The sequence below is a fragment of the Macrotis lagotis genome, chromosome 1 (assembly GCF_037893015.1).
Source record: "Macrotis lagotis isolate mMagLag1 chromosome 1, bilby.v1.9.chrom.fasta, whole genome shotgun sequence".
In the NCBI taxonomy this organism is placed as follows: domain Eukaryota; kingdom Metazoa; phylum Chordata; class Mammalia; order Peramelemorphia; family Peramelidae; genus Macrotis; species Macrotis lagotis.
In genome coordinates, this window is record NC_133658.1 from 412411505 (window position 1) to 412426069 (window position 14565).

At 38.6% G+C, this 14565-nt stretch overlaps 1 protein-coding gene across 1 annotated transcript in view; it reads left to right on the forward strand.

Annotated features, from left to right (window-relative positions):
- NRG2 (neuregulin 2) overlaps positions 1-14565 on the forward strand; it is a 246950-nt gene that overhangs the window by 41385 nt on the left and 191000 nt on the right.

Below are 14565 nucleotides of genomic sequence, written 5' to 3' on the forward strand. Positions count from 1 at the left end.
ACTTAACCTTAAAATTCAGTCCCACACTGAATTCATCTCCCTCTTCCTGAAATCCAGTCTTTTCCTCAATTTCTCTTTTTTCTCTTGATGTTACTAATTTCTAAATCTGCAAGTTACCAAATTCTAAATCTGCAAGTTATCTTTAACTCTTCCTTTCCCCTCCTTCAATTCATTTTCAATCTGTATGGATTCTCCACATTTCTCACATTCATCCTCTTCTCTCTACTCAAGGTCCTTATAATTTCTTATCTGACTTACTTTAATAGTGTCCTGATTGTTTCCCCAACTCCAGTCTCTCTATTTTCCAATCTATCCTTCATACAGTTGCCAAAAATAATGCTTTTAAGGCACATATCTGACCATGTCATTCCCTATTCAAAAATTTGACCTCTCATTCTCCTTAATTTTTCCTCTTAATGTATCCATTATTAGTGTGTACTCTTTTTTTTTTAGCTTCTAATTTTTTTACTTTGCATTAAATAACAAAATCTTTTCACTTCTTGCCTCCATTTTCCTTACTCTCATTTGCTTCTCAGGGGCTTGTGTTTTGGCTTCCAACTTCATCATTCAAATTAGTTACCAATGATCTCTTAATTGTTGAATTCAATGACTTCTTTTCATTCCACATTCTTTTTAGACCTTCTGCAGCATTTAGCAGTGTTGATTTCTCTTCCCCCCCCCTCCAGATATGCTCTTTACTCTTCTTTGCCTTCTTTTTTTTCCTACCTGCCTATTGTTTTTTAGTTTCTTGCTGGATCATCATCAATACCCTCTCCCTTAAATGTAGATATTTTTCAAGGCTTTGTCATCAGTCTTTTTCTTTCTCTATAACTTGTCTTGGTGGTCTCATTATAAGTTCCTATGGGTTCAGCTATTATCATTATGTAGTCTCTCTTTTTCCTGAGTACCAATTCTACATCACCAATAGCTGCCTAAAGTACATTTTAAACTAGATGTCCCATAGGCATCTCAAGCTCAACATGTCCAAAACAGAACTCATTATTTTAAAGCCAGACTCACCCTTTACCTTAACTTGCTTCTTTTTGTCTGAGGCATTGCTATCCTTCCACTCACCCCTGTTTGCAATCTTGGTATCTAGTTAACTCCTCATTCTCTCCTGCCCCCACATCCACTCAAGTGACAGGTATTGTCCTATTTACCCCCACAATATCTTTTGAACACCTTCCTCCTTCTCCACTCATGTGGCTACCCTTTGAGTTTAAGCCCTCATCACCTCTTACTTAGGCTATTGTAATAACCTAATTTATCATCTTGTCTTAAATCTCTCTTATTTGTATAACTATTAAAATTATATTCCTATAGTAGAGGTCTTACCATGTTCCCTATTGTCTCTAGAATAAAATACTAACTCCTTTGAGCTCTCTGCAGTCTGTCTCCAGTCTACCTTTCCAGTTTAATCTACATTATTCTCATTTGTCCTCTTTTTGGTCCAGTCAAACTTATTGCTTCTTACTCATCTCTGTGCTTTTGCTCAGGCTGTACCCCCTGCATGGAATATGTATGCTCCTTCCTTACCTCCTCTCTTAGTGTTCCTAGCTTACTAATGAGAGAAAATTATCATGTCTCTCATATATTAATCATTTATTGAATTAGGATCAGGATTTTTTCAGAAACCTATAGGTTGTTCAGTTTCTGAAGGACACTATTGAGATAAAAGTGCTCATATCCCCAGTGTACATGCTTTTTTGATCTTGAATGGGAGACCCTATCAAACAAACCCTACAAAAAATTTAATCTAAGGTGAATTCTAGCCCATTCTGTTCTGCTCAGGCTTGGGGTGGGGAGGGAGGTTGCTAGATTCTTTTTTTTTTTCTTTTTCTTTTTTTAGGTTTTTGCAAGGCAAATGGGGTTAAGTGGCTTGCCCAAGGCCACACAGCTAGGTAATTATTAAATGTCTGAGACCAGATTTGAACCCAGGTACTCCTGACTCCAGGACTGGTGCTCTATCCACTGCACCACCTAGCCGCCCGAGGTTGCTAGATTCTTGTCCTGATTTCCTGAGACTATTGAAGGTCTGGTTTGAGATAAAGTTTTTTTGTCCATGAATGGGGTGGCATAATCCTTCACTTCTCCAATCTCTCCTTAAAATAGCTCTACCTCTCATAATGATATTCATTATTCTCATTTTTTTTAGTTTTATTTATGTAAGGCAATGGAATTAAGTGATAGGAAAGAGAGAATGACTCAGTATCCCCTCTCTTTTTTTGTTTTTTGCAAGGCATTGGGGTTAAGTGATTTGCTCAAGATCACACAGCTAGGTAATTATTAAAGTGTCTGAGGCTGGCTTTGAATTTAGGTTCTCCTGACTCTAGGGCCAGTGCTCTATCCACTTCGCCACCTAGGTGCCCCTATTGTTAACCAATTAGAGTTGATTGCCACTCTCAGAAACATTAACTCTTCCATTGGCATATAAGAAATGAGTGGATTGCATAAGGAATCTTTGACATTCAAGAGTGCCACTGAATATTTTTATTAATTATTCACCAGGATGATTAATAAAATTATTAATTACACAGGAATCATGTCTCCCCAACTTTTTATATGTCACATTCAAAACTCAGCTCAAGTGCCATCTCTTACATGGTCTTTCCTGATTCCTTCTACCCACTAGTGACCCCAGAAATCACTTTGTATTTCCTGCTTATATATTTTAAATGTACTTATCTTAATACATGTAAATTCCCCTAGGCAGATTGTCAGGACTGTTTCCATTTTGTTTTGGTTTCCTTGATCCTAGCACAGAGACTGGTACTTATTAATTGATTGGTTTCCACATATTTTTATCTTTTTCATACTTATTCATTTTAATTGCATTTTTGCTACAGTGGTATACCTCAACTTACTCGACCATGTTGAATATTAAGTTCATAGGAATTCATTAAACAAAAAAAACCTGGAAAATGAATTAGGACGGGGCAGATTACTCTAACATCTGAGTACTAAGGGGTTCCTGGCCCCAAATATCTGATTGTCTGTTCCCACTGTGTCTACATAGTGTGTCCATATAATGTGGAAGGAACCAGAAGCAAGACCAGGGTCAGTAGACCCTCTGCATTCTGTTGGAAGCAAGCATTCAGAAGAAGGAAGTCGCTAGAGTGAGTCCTGAAGTTCAGTAGTAGTTCTGGAACAGATCATTTTGATTTTTCTAAATAGGCTGTTTTGGAAGCAGCAGTGACCTCTGACTTGGTAGCCCTTGGAAATATGAGGGACAAACTCATCTCCTGATGCTTGTTGTTTGGAATTAGTGGGCTACTGCTGTGTTGTTTTCCATATTTAATCTTCCATGAAATGATATCAGAAATTGGGTTCATTTTAAAATAGGCTATGGACCTTGTGAAATGTCATTCTGGCCTCTTTGATGATGAAAGCAACATAGATAAAGCAGAAAGATTGTGGCTTCGGTGAGGAGGTTAGGCAACCTTTGCCATTTCCCCTTTCTGATTCTTATTTGTAAAATGCAGACATTAGACTAAATAAGTGGTTTTTAACCTTTTTTTGTGTCTGAATCCTTTTGGAAGTATGACTAAACTTATGCATTCCTTCTCAGATTTTGGCTTTTAAATGAATATACATGAATTCATCATAAGTTATAAATTAATTTAAATTAGTATTAGATAAAATATAGGATTACACAGGAAATAAAAAATTAGTGAAAATGAAGATGTAATTTTTCCCCCCTCTAAGTTCATGGACACTCTGAACTCTATCAATGGATCCCTTACTGAAAGGAGGGAGGGGTCAACGGACTCCTAATTAAGGATCCCTGAAGTAGATGGTCTGACTAATATGTCAGTGCTGGAGGAGAGTTTAGAATTTGAGAAGAGATCAAGGTCAGAGGGAAAGAAAAGGTCTGCCATCATAATCTTAAGTAGCTGGGCAGAGTCATGAGTGATAGAACTCTCTAGTGAGGTACTCATCCCCCTTCTTGGAGCTCCAGTGTAGACTCAACACAATGACCCAAGAAAGAAGCATAAGAAGCATAAGGGGATCACTTTCTCCTGAGTTTGGGCTTACCTTTGCCAGTTCTCTGCTTCTGTCCTTACCCAGCTGGCCCACAGCCTCCATCTCAAGAAAATCACTTCCAATGTATGCTCTACTTACGTCAGATTCAGCTTAGGAGTAGAACAAGCAATTTATTTTTCATCACTTGGAAGCAGGAAGCTGCTTAATGTAAAGTAATAAAGTTCTCAGTGCTCCATACCCTGGGACCTATTAACTGCCAAGTTAGATCCAGTTTGAAACAGGAGCCAGTGGAGCCCTCCCAGGATGCAAAGCTTTATAAGCAAATTACAGGTTCCTACCTTTTATGCACATAAATTCTTCCAAAGCTTGAACTTTAGGGGGATACCCCCCAATTCTTTTCCCTTGGGCTGCCACTGAACATAGGGTGATTGTTATCTTAGAAGGGTCTGGTGTTTAAGATCTAAGACTTGTCAAGACCCTAACTGATTCACAGAATGTCTCCAGGCAAGTTATTCAACTTGTCTTTGCTTCTCTTTACTGAATTACAAAATGGAGTTATTTTTACGTGTAACCACTATACGCATTTCAGATCTCTACCGAGGACAGTGTCCAGTTCTTGGTACAGAATAGGCACTAAATAAATGTTTATTGATCGATTGAGGTAAGCCATGCAACCTCTTTTCATTTGGTACTGTTGTGTTCCCATTCTACATTTGAATAAAAAATGTGACCTGATCGGTGTGAGGGATGCTTCTAGAGAAGCAGGCAGAACTGGGTCCCAACTGGCAGAATGTGGCCCCAAATGCTCAGCCACATGATCTTGCCCTTAAGCTGAGATGTAAAGGGGGAACAGGTGACTTCTTAGCAACTCAGAGCATTCAATTTTCTGAGTAGGAATCTAGCTGCTCATTATTGGAGGCTTTAGTAGAGCAGTAGTCTAGGTGAATGCATCAGGACTGAAGTTATAGCCAGTTCCAGAGCTCTCTCAAACCTTATTCTTTATGCTCTGTTCTCAGGAGATTATTCTGCAGGTGAGGCTGTATTAGACAAGAGAATCAAATTGAGGATGCTGTTGATCCAACCTCCAGAGCAGGGGGTCTGTGAATTTGAGTTTTTTAAAGGTTTTAATAACTATTTCAATGGAATTGGATCTGTGATAATCTTTTGAATTTTACTTTATTCATTTAAAAACATAATTCTGAGGAGCAATTCATAGGCTTTCTCCTGTGTGAAAGGGGTTATGACCCCTCAAATAGTTAAGAATTCCTGCTCTAGAGACTATACTGTCAGCTTGTCAATAAGCATTTATTAAGTGCTTACTTTGTCACAGACATTGTACTAAACACTTTGAGTACAAATACAAGTAGAAACATTCCTGTCCTCAAGGATCTTATGTACTAATGAAAGAACATAACACATAAAAAGAAGCTAAAAGGGGAGATGTAGAGAAAAGTTAGAGAACGATGACGTAAAGCCTAGAGAGGAATGAAACAAGACTGACCTGGACACCATCTTTAAATGGAAGTTCTGGAAGGAGTCTTACAACAGAGAGACCTCAGAGGCAGAGGGTACCTTCCATGTGTGAATTCCAGTACTGAAATGAGTTTCTGGATGAAGAGCTGAGACATGGTAGAAGTCCAGAATGCAGCATGGAAAGGAATGAGCAATTGCCTTAATGATATCTTGAAAACAAGGTATCTAAGCAGTTAGGAAGGTTGTGGAGTAGCAGAGAGTATCTGTGAGCTGTTAGCTCACATATTCTGTGTGGCTCCCGGCTGTGGCTCCCAGCTGTATCCTTAACCCTGGTCATCTTGTTGATGGTTCAGTAATTCTGGATTATGAGTACTCACTTGCTATACTCAGATAAGTATAGCCTCTGAGGAGGAATTTCTGCCCAAGAAATGTCCCTCCCCTGGCAAGGACTGGCATGTACAATAAGAGAAGGGAATGCACAGAGATAAGGAGGGATTCCTTAGTGAGATGTACCCAGGGAAGCCTAGGCTGAAGCCACAGGAGCCAGGGTGATGGAAACAATTGACTTACCTTAGAGATAGACATAGATCAGACAAAAAAGGAAAAAAAGACAGACTCTGTTCCTTGTTTGCAAATGGAAAGTTGGCCATCCTGTACCATGATAGTGCCAGACTGTGAGCTTGCAGTTGATCCTCCTATATTGCCCAAAATAATATCATCCAAGGGCTTAGAGCCTTGGGAAGATCAGAGCATGAGGAGGTATTTCACTTTTTGTTAATCCTTAATCAGCTTCTTCTTTTTTTAAATTAAATTTTATTTATCAATTAAAAACCCACCTTCTTTCCCTTTCACCTTTGATACTTTCTTTTTTTTTACGTTTTTTGCAAGGCAAATAGGGTTAAGTGGCTTGCCCAAGGCCACAGAGCTAGGTAATTAGTAAGTGTCTGAGACCGGATTTGAACCCAGGTACTCCTGACTCCAGGGCCAGCGCTTTATCCACTGTGCCACCTAGCCACCCCACACCTTTAATACTTCTTATTGAGAAAGAAACCCCCACCCCTCAGCAACCCTCTGTTATTACATATCAAAAAAACAACTCCTATGCTGATCATGTCCAATAAACATATCTCAGTCTGATTCTAAGTCAATCATCTGTCTGTCAAGATATGAGTATCATCTTCATGTTTCAGGAATGTTTAACATTGTATAGAACAGAATTCCTTATTCTTTCAAAGTTGTTTTTTCCACTTTTGTCATGTTATTGTATAAATCACTCTTCTAGTTCTACTCACTTCACTGTGTATCAGTTCACACAAATCTACCTAGTTTTCTCTGAAACCATCCCATTCATCATTTTTACAATATTTTACAATAATATTCAATCACATTCACATACCACAGCCATTCCCTAATAGGTACACCCTCAGTTTCCAGTTATTGGCCACCATGAAAAATATGCTAGCAAAACCAGCTTCTTTTTCTTGTTGTTATTGTTTTATTTATTTTTAACATTCAGTTTTAGAAATTTTGAGTACCAAATTCTCAATCTTCCTCTAGTCCCTCCCCTACTCAAGACAAGAAAGATGATACACATTATACTTGTGAAGCCATACAAAACATTTTTCCACAATAATCATACTATTAAAAAACAAGAAAAAAGAGTGAAAAATAATATGCTTCAATCTACACTCAGAGTTCTCTCTTTTTGGAGTGGACAACATTTTTCACCATGGATATTTTGCAATTGTCCTAATTCTTTGTATTGATCAGAGTAGCTAAGACTGTTACAGTATTACAATAATACTCCTGGTTCTTCTTATTTCACTTTTCATCAGTTCTTATCTCCCCTGTAATTTCTTTCTTTTTTTTTTTTTTAGGTTTTTTTTTTTTTGCAAGGCAATGGCATTAAGTGGCTTGCCCAAGGCCTCACAGCTAGGTAATTACTAAGTGTCTGAGGTTGGATTTGAACTCAGGTACTCCTGGCTCCAGTGCCGGTGATCTATCCATTGTGCCACCTAGCCGCCCCTCCCCTGTAATTTCTTAAAATATAATAATATTCCATCATAATGTTCAGCCATTGATGGACATCCTCTCAATTTCCAATTCTTTGCCACCATAAAAAGATCAACTTCTGAATGGTGACAAAGATAGTGTAAAGTCTATCTAGGACTGTTAGCTTGATATCTTTTGACTGTAATATCAGCACCCAAGACTTCTTTCTGGGGACTCTGGCCACCAGTTTCATTTGGGCTGGTTGGAGAAGTAGCTAGGTTACTGAGGAGTTTCTATCTGCATATAGCACTCTATTGTGCTCTTGCCCTTTCTCCTATTTCTTTCCTGGAACCACCCTTGGCTCCAGAGAGTTCAGAACATTGTACAGATATTCTCTTAGTGAGACATCCAGCACCACCACCCCACAAAGGAAGATAAAGCCTGGGACTAAGAGATTAGGTTTTTCTTAAAGTCATCTACATAATAATCAATTTCAGGTTATAGATTTAGGATTAGAGGGGTCCTGTGAGTCTTCTCTAGTCCAACCTCCTCATTTATAGAGGAAGAAAATGAGGCCTAAGTTTTATAGTCTAAATTTATATATATATATATATATATATATATATATATATATATATATATCCAAATATGCTGGGGAGTGGAGTTAAATTCTTTGTCTATGTTTAAGTCCTAGGCTGGTTCTGAAAAGCTATCTGCCCCTTTCTCTTTGTGCTTCTGCTTCTTTTCCTTTCTACCCATTCACCACCTTATCTTATTACCATTTCTGTTAACCTTAGAGTGCTATTACTATTTGTCTTCTCAGTTTTTTCTATCAATTTATTACCCCACTTGTCCTATTTTTATTTTATTTTTGTTTTATATTTTATTTTATTTTTAGTTCTCTGTCCTTCATTTTCATTTTTGAAGAAGACCACAACATCAGGGAGATGATGCCATGACAAGCACATGAATTGGATTTGAGTGAGGGAGGACTATGCTAAATCATCAGCCTCACTTTCTTCTCCAGAGCCATCTGGGTCCAACAGCCAGATATGAAACAGGACTAGTGAAGATGGCCCTCGATGTGAGGCAATCAGGGTTAATTGACTTGCCCAAGGTCACACTTCTAGTAAGTGGCAAATGTTTGAGGCTGGATTCAAACTCCCATCCTCCTGACTCCAAGACATGTGGTCTGTCTAAGCTGTCCCTTTCTCTAGTTTCCTCTTGGGAGGCATCCTTGGTTCCAGAGACCTTAGAGAATACTCTATTGACAATCTCTTGATGACAGTGTGATTTTGTGTACTCGAGGTGATCTAGACAGAACAGCAACTGCTCTCTAATACTATTTTAGGGCACTAAGAAATTAAGTGATTTGTCTGAGATTGCCATACCAGATATGTGTTAGAGAATGAATTTGAACTCAGGTCACCCTGTTTCTGAGACCAACATGCTACCTCTCTGGTCTATCTGCTTTTACTTTATCTCACTGAGATTAATTTTGGAAATGGAATGCAGGTTGTGGTCAGTGCTCCATCAGTTAATTAACAAACATTTATTGAGCTCATACTATATTTGGCCACTACTGGGTCAGGTGTGGTGATAGAGGAGGAAGAAGACCAAGATTTTGCTTCAGTATGGCACATATTACCTGATGGACAAAAATACGTCTGAATGCCACCATTTATGGCTGATTAAGCCATGGAATCAGACAACAAACATGACTCACCTAGATGCAAGCCCTACATCTAGTTGAGGAGAATAGAGAGAGGTTAGAGACTTGTCCCCTTTCTCAAAAGGAGCTTAAGCTGCTAGGGAACTGGAACACACACATGCAGTGAGATAGATAATACAAGACTACATGTAATATCAAAGGAGATGTGCAGGAAATGAATACTGGAAGAGGGGAGTAATCACCAGGAGCTGGGGCAGCTGGTGAAAGGCTTCACAGAAGTGGAAATAGGATTTGAGTTGAGTTGGGTTTTGAAGGACAAAGAACAGCATGATCAAGGTAGGAAAACCCTGATATTTTTAGCAACAGTGAATAAACAAGTTTGGAGAGCACAGAAAATTTATAAGAGTAGCAGTATTAGAAAAGATTGGAAAGACGAAAATCAGTTTATGAAAACCCTTGTACTGTGTACTATAGGGTTTGGACTATGTACTATAGATCAGAGATTCTTAATCTTAGTTCTGTGAATTTAAAAAAATTGCTAATTATAATCCAATATACTTTGCTTACTTTGTAGCCTTATGTATTTTATTTTATTTAAAAACATTATACAAAGAAGGGATTCCATATTTTTCACCAGATTGCCAAAGGGACTCATGTAACAAAAAAATTCAAGAATTTCTACTCTAGATAATGGGCATCTAGGTGTTGCAGTAGATAGATCTCTGGGTTTGAAGTAAGGAAGATCTGAGTTTTTAAAATCTGTCTTCAGGCACTTATGATACTGTATGACCTGGGCAAGTCACTTCATCCTATTTGTCTCAGTTTTCTTATCTGTAAAGTGAACTGGAGAAGGAAATGGCAAAACTCTTCAATGTCTTTACTAAGAAAACCCTAAATTGAATCATGAAGAACTGAATATGACTGAAATGAGTGAACAACAGCATTCCAAATATCTTTTGATTTCTATTTGATTTGTTCTTTCTTTTTTCTGTTATTTTACATATAGAGTACAGTATTGATCCCCATTAAGCTGCCTTATATAATTCATGTTTCTCAGGCATCTAGGGTATAGACTTTGTGGCTGAAAAGGTCCTATCCTTGACCAGAGCCTATGGTTTAAGGCCTGGGTTGGGTCAACAGACTTTCATTATGCCAGATGTCTTCAGCACTAACTGTGCAAGGGAGACCAATCAGGGAAACAATGGGTGGAGGCGGCAGCATTGTGCTTAGGGAGAATCTCTGAGTCCTAGGAAGGGAGCCAGCAGAGAGCAGCTTTCTTCCAAACAAGAACAGTGATGTAAGGAAGACTGCAGCACCCAAAAGCAAAGTTCTGCTTCTCACTATTTTGGGTGACAACATTTATACTGTGTCTTCATCCATGTTCATTCTTCCTGCCTACCCACAACTCTGTGCTTCCAGCTGATGGACCTCCATACTCATTTATTTAACAACCCACTGATTCAGCACCTACCCTAGCCCTCTGCTCCACCTCAGGTCCTCCCTAGCCTTCTGGAGTAACTGGGTTCCAGAGTTGGTTGCTCTGGTGAATGGTTCCCTGACAGACCTAAAAAAAAGGAAAAGAGATAAGAAAGCTAGAACTTGAGGGGAAAATGCAATCAGAATTCAGGCAAATATACATTAGGCAATTTGTTTTCATTTTTGTGCTCTACTTTAAAAAATATTTTTTTTATTGATACCTTTTGATTTTAAGTCACATATACCTTGTTTATGTCACATATCCCTCTCCTCATCCACTCCCCAGAGAATCATCCCTTAAAGTAAGGAATTTTTTAAAAAGGAAGAAATTAAGTTCAGCAAAACTCTGAACTGTAATATAATTAAAAAACTAAAGCTATATGCTGTGTTCCACACTCATGGTCCCCCATCTTGGCAAAGAATTAAGGAGGGAGGTGTCTTCTCATATCTCTTTTTTGGGATCAAGCTTGGTAATTATAATTTTGAAGCATTCAGCTTTAATTGTTTTGTTGTGATGTTAGCTCTATCCATTTATTTGGTGCAGTCATTGTGTAATGTTGTTTGCTTGCTTCTGCTTACTGTTCTACTTCTTTTGAAAGACCAAGTGACTAAAAGGGGGAGATGTTTGCCAATGATAATACTTCATGTTTCTATCACATTTCTTGTATAAGGACTTTCAGGCACATGATCTGGAATCTATTGTTGTCCCGGATTTTCCCTTTAGATAGGCCTGTGGGAGTTGGTAGGAGCTGTTCAGATTTATTAAAAGATCATGGCAGAGCTAGTTTCATCAGTCCATTTCTACTTGAGCAACTCATGTTTAAAGCTAGAGCTTCAGAGAATAGACCAATACCTAGAAAAATGCCTCTCCAGTAAGCTAGCTCTGAGAAGCACATGATTTACTTTGTGTCTTCTAAATAAAGGATAATGCTCCTCCTTTCCACTCCTTTTACCCAGGTGCTTTGGTTATATTTATTTGTGCAATGGATAGAGATCTGGACCTGGAATCAGGAAGACCTGAGTTCAAATATGATCTTAGAAACTAACTGTGTGAGCCTGGGCAAGTCACTTGGGACTTGTCAGACACAACTGAACAAGGTTTCTAATTATTGCAGAACTTCAGTCCTTGGAGATCTCAGTTGTTCCTCTCTAGCTCCAAGTCAAACCATTTTTGATCTCTCACATTTCTAAAGAAGCAACTCTTTTAAGGAAGGATGGAGTCCCAATTTCACTTCTGTTTAGTGTAAGACCTAGCTGTTTAATAGAAAGTGATCTCTTTGCATCCCTTCTTTTTCAACAGATTGGTCCCTCTTATCATTCCTTCTTTGTCACTAATCTCCAATCACTCATTTATTTATTTATTTATTCATTCATTCATTCATTTATTCATTCATTTATTTATTTATTTTTTTGCAAGGCAAATGGGGTTAAGTGGCTTGCCCAAGGCCACACAGCTAGGTAATTATTAAGTGTCTGAGACCAGATTTGAACCCAGGTACTCCTGACTCCAAGGCCAGTGCTTTATCCACTAGGCCACCTAGCTGCCCCATAATCGCTCTTTTTTTTTTTTTAGTTTTTGCAAAGTAATGGGGTTAAGTGGCTTGCCCAAGGCCACACAGCTAGGTAAACATTATGTGTCTGAGGCCGGATTTGAACTCAGGTACTCCTGACTCCAGGGCTAGTGCTCTATCCAATGTGCCACCTAGCCACCCCTCAATCACTCCTTTTCTATGGGTTGCTCCCCTCTTCTTATGAACATACTCATATTTCTCCCATACTCAAAAAGATCCCTCACTAGCTATCATCCTATATCTTTCCTCCATTTTGTGGCTAGATTCCTGGAGGGAGGTGATCGACAGTTGGAGCTTCCATTTTCTTTTCTCTTGACTCTTTGCTTCCATATTGTCTTCCCTACTAGACTATGAGCTCCTTGAAAGTAGGGACTTTTTTCCTTTTCTTTGTATCCTTAGGTCTTAGTTTGTTGTACACTTGACTGGAATGCCAGCATTATATCCGTGTGTGTGTGTGTGCGCGCGTGTGTGTGTGTGTGTGTGTGTTACCTTCATGGCTGTGGGATTTTGTGTTCTGTTTTCCTTTCTTCAAGTTGAACTCACACCCTTCCTTAAGAGAATTACTTCTTTAGAAACGTGGGAGATCAAAAATGGGCTAACTTGGAGCTAGAGAGGAACAACTGGAGTTAACAAGGACTGAAATTCTGCAATAATCATGCTGCCCTTGCTCTGCATCCTGCTCCTCTGCATACAGGACTTAGAGCTTCTTGGAGAGGGTAGTGACTAGCATTGGCTCACCATGGCTCTTAGGTGGGACATGGGGGCTTCTTTCATAAAGAATGGCACTGCCTTGCATCATCTAATGTCTTTTTAATTCTTTTACTTTTTCCCAATTGAATGTGAAGTTAGTTTTCAATATTCATTTTTTAGTAGGCTTTTCTAAGATTTTTGCCTCCCTCCCATTCCCCCCCCCATGATAGTGAACATTCAGATATGGTTTATACATGTATAATATATTAGTCATGTGAAAGAAGAATCAAAACAAAAGGGGAAAAAGATGAGAAAGAAAACAAGCATAAAACAAATTTTCAAAAGCAAAAATAGGGGGCAACTAGGTGATGCAGTGGATAGAACACCAGCCTTGGAATCAAGAAGACCTGAATTCAAATTTGACCTCAGATATTTAATAATTAACTAGCTGTGTGGGCAAGTCACTTAACCCTGGCAAAAAAAAAAAATGAAAATAACATACTTTGGTCTACATTCTGACTCCATAGTTTTTTTCCCTTCAGGATGTGAATGACATTTTTCATAGCAAGTTTTTTGGAATTGTTTTTGCTCACTGAACTGCTTAGAGGAGCTAAGTTTATCATGGTGCATCATCACACATTGTTGCTGTTAATGTGTACAATGTTCTCCTGGTCTTTCCAGGTTTTTCTGAAATCCACTTGTTTATGATTTCTTACAGAACAAAAGTATTTTATCACATTCATATACCACAATTAGTTTAACCATTCCCCAATTGAAAGGCATGTCTTCAATGTTCAATTCTTTGCTACTTCAGGATCTTTTCCCCCTTTTTTATGATCCCTTTGGAATTCTTGCCTACTAGTGATTTTTCTTGATTAAAGGGTATGCAATTTTATAGCTCTTTGGGCATAGTTCCTAATTGCTTTCCAGAATGGTTGGATCAGATCACAACTCCACCAACAGGGCTAATGGTTTTTTCTTAATCCTCATCCCTCTTGAGCTATTGCCTTTGAAGACATCATCATCCTTTCATCCTGAATGATCTCCTTTTTAGGTTTTCATAACATTACTCTCTCCTTGTTCTCTTCCTCCCTTTATGACAGTTACTTTTCTGTCTCCTTTGCCCAGGTCATTTGCTGCTAATTTCTGGACTCCAATTTTCTTCTTTAATTTATTTGATTTAGAGACCCCCTTTTTTTGTTTTCCTAGTTTCGCTATTTCTTCTACCTTTGTTCTTTCCCTTAACCTTCCATCCTCTTGAATTTCTAGAATTCTTCTACTTTTGGATCCTCATATACATGCTTTGGAGTGAGACACTAGGTCTGAATTATGGACAAGCTACCCCCTAGAGTTCCCTGGTTTGTGTCTTAATTCTTGGTTCTTCCTTTACCTGAAAAAGCAAGAGGAAAATCCTCAAGAGATTCTAAAGTAAGAAATCCTTAGACATAAGGTCTTTCATTTTATGTGTTTTCCAGTCCTGAATTTCTTCTTCTGGTCTGCTGGGCAAAACCAGTTGAGAGCATATAGAAAGAGGGGAAGACTGAGGTATGGTGTGAAGGATTCTCTCCTGAGGGACTACAGAGGTGTGTTGTTTGTACAGACCTTGAGAGTCTAGGGGCTGGACTGAAGGCAGATGCTGATAGGAGGAAATAAACTTAGACTCATTACCTAAAGATGAATGGATGGATCTCTGACTCCCTTATATTC